The following is an 11,481-nucleotide window of genomic DNA, read 5'->3' on the forward strand; positions in this document are numbered from 1 at the left end:
ACCATTGCATACACTAGCAAAATTTTGCTGAAAGGACCCAGATATAGCTGTCTCTTGTGAGACTATGCCAGGGCCTAGCAAACACAGAAGTGGATGCTCACAGTCAGCCATTGGATGGACCACAGGGTCCCCTGTGGAGGAGCTAGAGAATGTACCCAAGGAGCTAGAGGGATCTGCAATCCTATAGGTGGGACAACAACATGAACTAACCAGTACCCCCCTGGAGCTCATGTCTCTAGCTACATATGACTCAGAAAATGGCCTAGTCGGCAATCAGTGGAAAGAGAGGCCCATTAGTTGTGCAAACTTTATATGCCTCAATACAGGGGAAAGTCAGGGCCAAGAAGTGGGAGTGGGTGGGTGGGGGAGTGGGTGGGCGAGCGTGTGGGGGACTTTTGGGATAGCATTGGAAATGTAAATGAAATAAATACCCAATAAAAAAAAAGAAAAAAAAAAGAAATTCTTCAGAGAATAATCATCCCTTACCTCAAACTACTACAGCTTTTTTTTTTATCACTTTTAATAGTGATAAAAAAAACACTACATGGTATTCGTAAAGGGATAGACATGTAGATTAATGGAATAGAATTGAATGCCCAGAAATAAATCCAAACAACTATGCTCACTTGATCTTTATCAAAGGATCCAAATTCATCCAGTACAAAAAATACACCATTTTCTAACTTGAGGTCTGCATGTAAAATAATGCAAATTGGTCCATTTTTATCTCCTTGTACAAATAATAAGTCAAAGTGGATAAAGAACCTCCACGTTAAATGAGATATACTGACACTAGTAGAAGAGAAAGTGAGAATGAGCCTGGAACACATCTGCATAGGAGAAAAATTCCTGATCAGAATACCAATGGCTCAGTCTTTAAGACAAATGGTACCTCAGAAAACTAAAATCTTCTCTAAGTCAAAATACATTGTCAATAGGACAAAATTGCAACCTACAGATTGGGAAAAAGTCATTACCAAACCTACGTCTGATAGATGGTTAATATCCACACTATACTAAGTACTTAAATTAGATTCCAGAAAACCAAAAGCCCAATTAAAACATAGCATACAGAGTTAAACAAAGAATTGTCAACTAAGGAATCTCAAATACCCAAGAAGCATCTAGAAAATGGTCAACATCCTTAGCCAACAAGGAAATGGAAATCAAAACACCTGAGATTCCAATTTTCACCAATTAGAATTATTAAGATCAAAATCTCAGGTGAAAGCAGATACTGCTGAGTATCTGGTGGTATTGAATGCTGGTAAAACCACTTTGGAAATAAATTGGGTGATTCTCAGAAAATTTGGAATAGCTCTACCTGAAAACACTGCTATACCAGTCCCAAAAGTTGCTCCCCCACATAACAAGGACACCTGCTCCAATATGTTCACAGCAGCTTCATTTATACTAACCAGAAGCAGGCAACAACCCAGTTGTCCTTCAACGGAAGAATGGACATAGAAAAAAGTGGTACATTTAAACAATGGAATTCTACTCAGCTTTTAAAAATGACCACTTCACAAAATTTGTAGGCAAATGAATCAAACTAAAAAATATCATTATGAGTGATGTACCCCAGACACAAAAAGCCATACATGGTAAATACTCACTGATAAGTGGATATTCATCCAAAAATCTCAGAATACCCATAATACAACTCAAAGACAATTTGAAGCTTAAGAAGATGGAAGGCTAAAATATTGATGCTTAAAACTCACTTAGAAGGAGGAACAAAATTATCACAGGAGGCAGAGAGAGGTACTGACCTGGGTGGGAGAAAAGAGAAGGAGGAAAAAGGGATGGAAATAAGACTACATATGGGAAGAGAGAGGAGAGAAGTCCAGAGGGCTAGAAGAATGAATAGAAATGAATAGCAGTGGAGGTGGGAAATTGTGCAACCACTAGAAAGTCCCAGACACCAGAGGTGTGAGAGACTCTCAGGACTCAATGTAGATGATATTAGCTGAACTACTCAACATCAGAGAAATAGAACCTGAACAGACTACCTACAATATATAGATTTGGCCAATAGTAGAGACATGGGGCCACGCACAGATCTCAAAAATTTTAACCCAGAATTGTCACGGTCTAAAGAAAATACAGGGACTAAAATGGAGCAGAGGCTGAAGGAAATGACATTTAGAGATCACACCACTATATGATCCATTCCATCTGCATATGTCAAACCGTGACACTATTGCTGATGCCAAGATATTCTTGCTAACCTGGTATGGCAGTCTTCTGAGAGGCTCTGGCAGCAACTATGAGAGATAGATATACTCAAAACCAACCATTGGACTGACTTTGGGTATCCCAGTCGAAGAGTTAGGGGAAGAGATGAAGGAGCAGAAGGGGATTGAAACCCTATAGGAAGAACAGTATCAATTAACCAGACCCCTCAGAACTCCTGGGGACTATCAACTAAAGGATATACATGGTCACGACATGGCTCATCCTAAATATGTAACAGAGGATTGCCTCATCTGGCATTATTAGGAGGGTAGTCTCTTGATTCTGTGGAGTATTGGTGCCCCAGAGAAGGAGTACTGTAGAAGAGTGAGGCAGGAGAGGGTGGGAGGGTAGGGTATACCCTCTTAGAGGCAAAACGTGGCAATATGGGGTGGAAGGATTGTGGAGGGGAGACAAGGAAGGAGGATAATATTTGGAACAAATAGAATGAATAATAAATAAAGAAGAAAAGGGAGGAGGAAGAAGGAGAAGGAAGAGGAGGGAAGAGGAGGAGGAGGAGGAGGAGGAGAAGGAGAAGGAGAAGGAGAAGGAGGAAGAGGAGAAGAAGAAGAAGAAGAAGAAGAAGAAGAAGAAGAAGAAGAAGAAGAAGAAGAAGAAGAAGAAGAAGAAGAAGAAGAAGAAGAAAGCAAGGAGGTTTCTCAAAACAAAACAAAACAAAACAAAACACTTTTGTCTTTCTTCTTGAGTTTCATATGGTCTGTGAGTTGTATTTTGAGAATTTTGAGCTTCTCTCCTAATATGTACTCATCTTTGTGTACATACCATTGTGTTCTTTTATGATTGGCTTACCTCACTCAGTAAGATATTTTCTAGTTCCACCCATTTGCCTGAGAATTTTATGAAGTCATTGTTTTTAATAGATATGTAGTACTCCCTTGTTTTAATGTATGACATTTTTTGTACCCATTCCTCTGTTGAGGGACATATGGGTTCTTTCCAGCTTCTGGCTATTAAATAAGGCTGCTATGAACATAGTGGAGCACATGCCCTTGTTATATGTTGGAGCATCTTTTGAGTATATGCCCAGAAGTGGTATAGCTGGGTCCTCAGGGAGTAGTATGTCCAATTTTCTGTGGAACCACCAGACGGATTCCCAGAGTGGTTCTACCAGCTTTCAATCAAAACAGCAATGGTGGAGGGTTATTCTTTCTCTCCATACTCACCAGCATCTGCTATCACCTGCGTTTTTAATCTTAAGCATTCTTACTGGTTTGAGGTGGAATCTCAGGGCCATTTTGATTTGCATTTCTCTGATGACTAAGGATGTTGAACATTTATTTAGGTTCTTCCTGGTCATTTGTGGTTCCTCAGTTGAAAATTCGTTTTTAGCTCTGTACTCTGTTTTTAGTAGGCTTATTTTTTTCTCTGGAATCTAACTTCTTGAGATATGTTTATGTATTGGATATTAGTCCTAGAAGGAAGACCAAATATGTAGATGCTCCATTCCTACATAGAAGGGTGACTAAAACAGTCATGGGAGGTAGTGGGGGTCATTTGGGAGAGAGAAAGAAGGAAGAAAGGAAAATAGGGGGCAGGATGAGGTGTGAGAGGAGATGGGGGAGATGTACAGAGGGTCAGGAAATTGAACAGAGGTATTGAACAGCAAAAGGGCATCTGGAACTGGGGTTAGCCACCATAAATTCCCAGATTCCAGGTAACCAAGGGGCTCCCAGGGTCCAAAGGGGTTAACATTAGCAGAAATACACAACAAAGTGGAGAGAGAAACTTTAGAGACCATATCCAGGGATTAGACACCACCCCTGGTTGAGAGGTGGGGACATCCACATATCTCAAAAAATTTAACCCAGAATTGCTCCTGTTTAAAGGAAATACAGGGACAAATAGTTGAGAAGAGAATGAAGGAAAAGTCATCCAGAGACTGCCCCACTTAGGGATTCATCCCATATGCAGGTGTCAAACCCAGACAAAGATGTTCTTGCTGACAGGATCCTTATACAGCTGTCTCCTGAGAGGCTCCTCCGGAGCTTGGCAAATACAGATGCTGATGCTTGCAGCCAAATATCAGACTGAACTGGGTACCCCAAGGGTGTAGTTAGGGGAAGGACTGAAGTAGTAGAAGGAGATATGAGTTTGCAACTTCATAGTAAGAACAACAAAGTCAACTATCCAGACCCCCTAGAGGTCCCAAGGACAAAACCACCAACCAAAGAGTACACTTGGATGGACCCATGGCTCCAGCTGCATAAGTAGCAGATGATGACCTTATCTGGCATCATTGGAATGGGAGCAGGCCCTTGGTCCTGTGAAGGCTGGATGCCCCAGAATATGGGAATGTTAGGGTAGTGAGGAAGGAGTGAATTGAAATTTTGGAGAGCACACTCACAGAAGTAGGTGACAGAGGGGACATTGGGGGAGGGGTAGGAAGGGGGAAATACAATCAAGCAATATATTTTATAATTCTATTTTTTATTAGATATTTTCTTCATTTACATTTCAAATGCTATCCTGAAAGTCCCCTATACTCTTCCCCTGCCCTGCTCCCCAGTCCACCTACTCCTACTTCCTGGCCCTAGCATTACCCTGTACTGGGGCATATAATCTTCACAAGACCAAGGGCCTCTCCTTCCATTGATGACTGACTAGGCCATCCTCTGCTACATATGCAACTAGAGACACAAGGGATTTTTTTGGGGGGAGGGGATACTGGTTAGTTCATATTGTTGTTCCTCCTATAGGGTTGCAGACCCCTTCAGCTCCTTGGGTACTTTCTCTAGCTCCTTCATTGGGGCCCTGTGTTCCATCCAAGAGATGACTGTGAGCATCTACTTCTGTATTTTCCAAGCACTGGCATAGCCTCATAAGAGACGGCTATATTAGGGTCCTGTCAGCAAAATCTTGCTGGCATATGCAATAGTGTCTGGGTTTGGTGGTTGTTTATGAGTTGAATCGGGGTGGGGGTTGGGCAGAAGTCTCTGGATGATCCTTTCTTCAGTCTCAGCTCTGAACTTTGTAACTCCCTCCATGGGTATTTTGTTCCCCATTCTCAGAAGGAACGAAGTATCCACACTCTGGTCTTCCTTCTTCTTGAGTTTCATGTGTTTTGCAAATTGTATCTTGGGTATTCTAAGTTTCTGGGCTAATATGTACTTATCAGTGAGTGCATATCATGTGTGTTCTTTTGTGATTGGGTTACCTCACTCAGGATGAGATCCTCCAGATTCATCCATTTGACTAAGAATTTCATAAATTCATTGTTTTTAATAGCCGAGTAGTACTCCATTGTGTAAATATACCACATTTCCTGTATCCATTCCTCTGTTGAGGGATATCTCGGTTCTTTCTGGCTTCTGACTGTTATAAATAAGACTGCTATTAAAATAGTGGAGCATGTCTCCTTATTACAGGTTGAAACATCTTCCAAGTATATGCCCAGGAGAGGTATTACTGGATCTTCCAGTAGTGCTATGTCCAATTTTCTGAGGAACTGCCAGACTGATTTCCAGAGTGGTTGTACCATTTTGTAATCTCACCAGCAATGGAGGAGTGTTCCTTTTTCTCCACATCCTGACCAGCATCTGTTATCACCTGAAATTTTGATTTTAGCCATTCTGACCTATGGTCACTTAATCTTTGACAATCAAGCAGTATTTAGTTAATTGATTTAGACACTGTATTTGTTATCTCCTACTGCATAACAATTTAAACTTAAAATTATATCTTAAAATGTTTTTGATTAAAAAAATTAATGAAACAAAACAAAAAGTAAGATTGGTTAAAAGATTTCTATTTTGTGTTGCCTAGAGATGCTGAGGCACAAGCTCCATAACAACACATATGAAGTTTGGTTTGAAATACATACAGGAGCCTAATTACTAATATTACTGCTTATGGTATGCCCACCCTGAAATTTGACTTATGCAAATTGTTTGGGCTAAAGTGCAATAGGCGCTTAAAGGCTGAAAGCATGTATATTGCCTCATTCTCTAGGTCTCTTCGATGTGGTATCCAGAGTATGAAAAATGATTTGGCTACCCTTCAATTATATGTCTGTTCCTCAGATGAAAACCCTGACTCTAGGTTCAAGATGTATACTTTTATGCTACATGGGGCTGTGGACCTTTAGCTCCCTGTGTCACCAATAACTATAATTGTATTCAGTTACAGAAGATGGAGAAACACTCTGAAAAACTTGGAAATATCAACCCCATTCTAACTAACATAAAAAAAAACTTTATACATAATGTATGGGATGTAAGGGACTAGGTCTTTATGTGTCTGATACTAGCCCTGGGACGATGCTCACTATCCAGAGATTTTGGGTCACCAGTAACAGGGTGTTCCTTTTTCTCCACATCCTGACCAGCATCTGTTATCACCTGAAATTTTGATTATACATTGTTTGTCTTAACAAAATGTTAAAAACGCTCTCCCTAACCCGGATCAGACAGCCTCTAAGCAAGACCTCATCACCAAGCAATATGTTTCTATCACTATATGACTAAAAGACTCTTCTCCAACCTTGCTTGCCTTTTCCTCTACTCCAAGAGTTCTTCCTTCCCCGTTAGGAATAGAAGAAACTGAGGTACTTAGACTCTTTAGGTCTTCTTATTGCCTCAGGTATGCTAATTATTCTGGATACAGAAGCTGGGAACACCCAGGACTTTGATACCAATCCCAACTAGCCAGGGCAACTCCAGGACTAGTTTCACTCCTATTTGGCAAGCACACAGAACAGTCTGCTAGTGTGGGAGCAATCACATGAATTAACAGAGATTAAGATTTTAAATACGTATGTTAAAAATCAATCAAGAACTGTCAAGTTCTTTTTTAAAAATCAGTCATTTATCTTTTTCTCTTGATTCATTAACTGAAGTCATATTTCAAAACAGGAGAGGGCTTGACCTTCTCTTCTTGTAACAAGGAAGTTTTCATATGGCTGCAGGTGAACAATGCTGCTTTTATGCTAATTGTTCAGACATCATTAAAAAAAAAAACCTAAATGCAATCAAATAAAGAACCAGAGAGAGAGGGAAAGCCAACAAAATTCCAATAAAGGCTGCTATAAGATCTTGTTAACTGGTCCACTTGGGCTCAGAGGAAAGTTTTGAGTCAATGACATGACTCACTGGAACAAGTCAAAGGCGGGAGTATTTTTTTTATTAGATATTTTCTTCATTTATATTTCAAATGCTATCCCCAAAGCCCCCTATACACCCTTGCCATGCTCACCAACCAACCCACTCCCACTTCCTGGCCCTGGCATTCCCCTGTACTGGGGCATATGATCTTCGCAACAACAAGGGCCTCTAAAGGAGAAAGTTTTAAGACCTGGCAATACCCCATCTCTCAGCATAGCTATACCCATTTTGTTCCATGCATACCATCAATTTCATATTGTTCCTGGAATGTGACTGCCAGTCTTTGACACAGAAAATAACATGACTCAGAGCAGTGTCATGCTTACCATATACCCTGTTATGTTTTGTGTGTTCTGAGCTTTGTTAATCTTAAGAAATTCAACAACCATAAGCTACACTTAGAGGCCAATAAAAATACAAGTCAGTTAGAACTGTTCGGTCTAGTAACAACTATACTAAACCAATAATTTAATCAATTTAGACAGTGTAAAAATCTATTTGATCTATTTCATATAGACTAACTGATTATTCAAAGTATGCTATTTGAACAGGATTATAGTCAAAGTGTTACTAATTAATAACATACTTAGAAATCTCAACTTTGGAGGAGGATGACAAAAGATCAATGTAAACAGAATTTGAACCTCTGTAGCATTGGATAAGAAATGACAGTACTTAGATATTTGAATACAGTACTATTGATTAGAGTGTTCAACCCATAGCAAAATATGAGGTGCTGTTTATAGTAAGGACTTCTTGAATACCAAGAATCTAACAAAAAGGAAATTCTTAGGAAACTATATATTTAATATCATGCAGATCTAAGCTCTGATGCAGATTGGTAAGCATACTCTATCACGTTACTAAAAATGCTCATCACTTAATCTATATAATCTAGACATTTTTATTTACATAACTATAATATTCTCTCAATGAGCTGTTGTCAATATTTATTCTCAACAAGATAAAGGCATTTATTAATATTGGTTTAAAAGAATTAGGTGGATAGGTGGATTTGCTTGTGTTTGTTGGTACACATATACCATGGTGCATAGAAAACAACCAGGTCTCCATCTGCCACAAGGGTTCTAAGGAACAAAGGCAGGTCCTTTGTCTTGGAACCAAGCAGACTAAATAAAAAAGTATGCTGCCTAATACTGTTTTCAGGTTCTAAGGCATGGCTTTATATATCCCATTATGGTTTTGGACTCATTGTGGATCCAGAGTTGGTCTTTGATCTTCCTTAAGTAATTACAGATGTGTGGACATAATTACACCATGACAGATTGGAATCTGTATTTGTCATTAAATGCTATGTTCAAAACCAAACAAAAATTGTTTTTGGAGGTTATATTGGGACTAACATCAAGAAATTTCCAGAAATCCAAAAAACATAAAATATAACTGCACATATACCTGTATAGATGTTTTCTATCAAGGATTTATTGCGGTTTCCATTCGTTAAATAAACATTAACAAAATAAAGGTTACTGTTGAAGTAATTTAAATCAAAAGAAGTGTAAGATCTTTCCCTAGAAAGCTTGTGACCACTTAATGAGATAGTGTATAAGAAAAGCTTCCCAAACCAACAATTTCCTCATATTCAGTTACAATACTGTTAATTTAATCACCACACTAGGGGATGTGTTACTTAGTGGGTGAAATTTTCTCCTCACTGTGAGGTGCATCTTCACAGTGCTCTTCTTTATTAACGTAATCAAGGAATTACAATTAGAAAAGAGCTATGTTTTGACACTGAACATTTATTTGAACATGGAGGGAGAGCAAGCATGTGTGATGGAGAAAGGCTGTCTAGATTAAGACTTAAGGAGTTGTAGTTTTAGCTACTGCTGAAGGTTCTTGTTCCTTTATTGTTTTTATATAGGGGAGGTGGGTGGTGATGTGGTGCTTCAAGGACTTTAAAGTAGTATGGGAAATTTATGCAAAACTAACTTTCTACATTGTTTTACTCTTGGAGAAAATAGTGAAGAGTGTATTTGATGAATAATGAGTGACATCTGCTTACTTCCATTTGGTCCTGGCATTTTCTCTGTTTGCAAGAATCCAAGAAAACAAACCTAGCATATTCTTTTTTTCTTTTTTTAGAGTTCTTTTTATTAGATATTTTCTGTTTTTACATTTCAAATATTATCCCCTTTCCTGTTTCCCCTCCAAAAATTCCCTAGCCCCTCCCGTGACCCTCTGCTACCCAACCCTCACACTCCCATTCATGGTTCTGGCATTCCCCTATATTGGGGCCTAGAGCCTTCACAGAACCAAGGGCCTCTCCTCCCATTGATGACCAACTAGGCCACAACTCTCTGCTACATATGCAACTAGAGCCACAAATTCCACCATGTTTCTTTTGTTTTTCTCTTTCTTTCTTTCTTTCTTTCTTTCTTTCTTTCTTTCTTTCTTTCTTTCTTTCTTTCTTTCTTTCTTTCTTTCTTTTTTATTGGTGGTTTAGTTCCAAGGAGGCCTGGGGGGTACTGGTTAGTTCATAGTCTTTCAAAGAGAAAAATGTTATATGCATTTTCTTCATAGCAGTCACTCTGAAACCTGATCTAAAAGAAATTGTTGCAATAATATGAAGCTATTAGTCAAAGATTTTATTAAATCTCTCATGCTAAACAAGTACATCATAACTCAATAGGGAATATATTTAATGATGAATTTTACAATAAAAGCAATTTATATGAAGAGATAAAAGGTGATAACATGTTTACAGAGTAGGTAATCTTCAATTATAATATAGAAACCATATGTAAGTTATTTAACAGCACATATATTTGAGACTGTTATCTATCCCCTAGGTACATAGATTTAATAGACAACTGAGATCCTACTTGGTACATATTCCTTCTTTTTATTGAGTGTTATCCGTTGGATTCATTTTATATAATGCTGTCTCCCATTGGAGCTTAAATAATTTTATATATTTTCAAGAAGAAACTTACAAACATCCCTTCCAAAATGTCTATGTGGCCCCTTACACATAGATTAAGATGTATATTCTCTGCTCTTATTGCAACCTTGTCCAGACCATAATTGCAAACTGTAAAAATTCCAACTGGTTAAATTTGTAATGTTGCCTATAATTGACTACTAGAAAACATGAATGGTATCTCATAAGCATTTTAAGCATCTTTTAGGTAATTGACATGAAGCCTTGGGCAAATGAAAGACAAATATTAGGTTAAAAATTTATAGCACTTTATATGGGGACATTAATGAAGTTTATGCATATTTCAGGAATTTTGCCAACATATATTCTTATGACTGCTTCTAAGCTTGGGAAAACTTTAGAGAAGAGCAAACTGAATTGATTTTTAAATAATTCTTAGTTTAGAACCATTTTTATAGTTACAGAAAAATGTTGAAAAGTATATGAAATTATCATAAACTATACATTCAAATTTTCCTGTTAGTAACTCCTAATGTGTCTCTCTTGTACTGCAATTAACCGACTGGTATCTGTACAATAATTTTAACTGGAGTCCACCATTTTATATTCAATCTTATTTGTTGAATTATTATTTATTTTTTGAGACAGTGTTTCTCTGTGTATCAACTCTTGTTTATCCTGGAACTCACTTCATAGACTAGACTGGCCTTGAACGTATAGAGATCTGCCTGACTTTATCTCCTGAGCACTGTGATTAAAGGTGTGAAACACCACCACCTGGTCTTTTTTGAATTCTTTATTTCATTTTCTGATGCAGTATCTTCTGCAGAATACTGTATTAAATGAAGTCACCATATCTTCCAAGGGATCTCTTGAGAACTTGTAAGGTTTTTCATTCTTATATGATGAATTGGAATGCTTGAGGTAATAATAGTGGGATATTTTGTAGAATAAGCCCATTTCCCTTATTATTAGAAAAGAGTTATGGCTCTCTTTATCACTCACCTTTCTTACTCTCTAGCCTTCTTTCTCTCTACCCTTCCCCCCTCTCTCCATGTGGCCATGTCTGGCCTCTCTCTTTCTACCTTCTCTCTTTCTCTCTGCCTTTCTACAACAAAGCTCTAAACCATAAGAAGAAGAAGAAGAAGAAGAAGAAGAAGAAGAAGAAGAAGAAGAAGAAGAAGAAGAAGAAGAAGAAGAAGAAGAAAAAGAAGAAGAAGA

The sequence above is a fragment of the Mus caroli genome, chromosome 1 (genome assembly GCF_900094665.2).
Source record: "Mus caroli chromosome 1, CAROLI_EIJ_v1.1, whole genome shotgun sequence".
In the NCBI taxonomy this organism is placed as follows: Eukaryota; Metazoa; Chordata; class Mammalia; order Rodentia; family Muridae; genus Mus; species Mus caroli.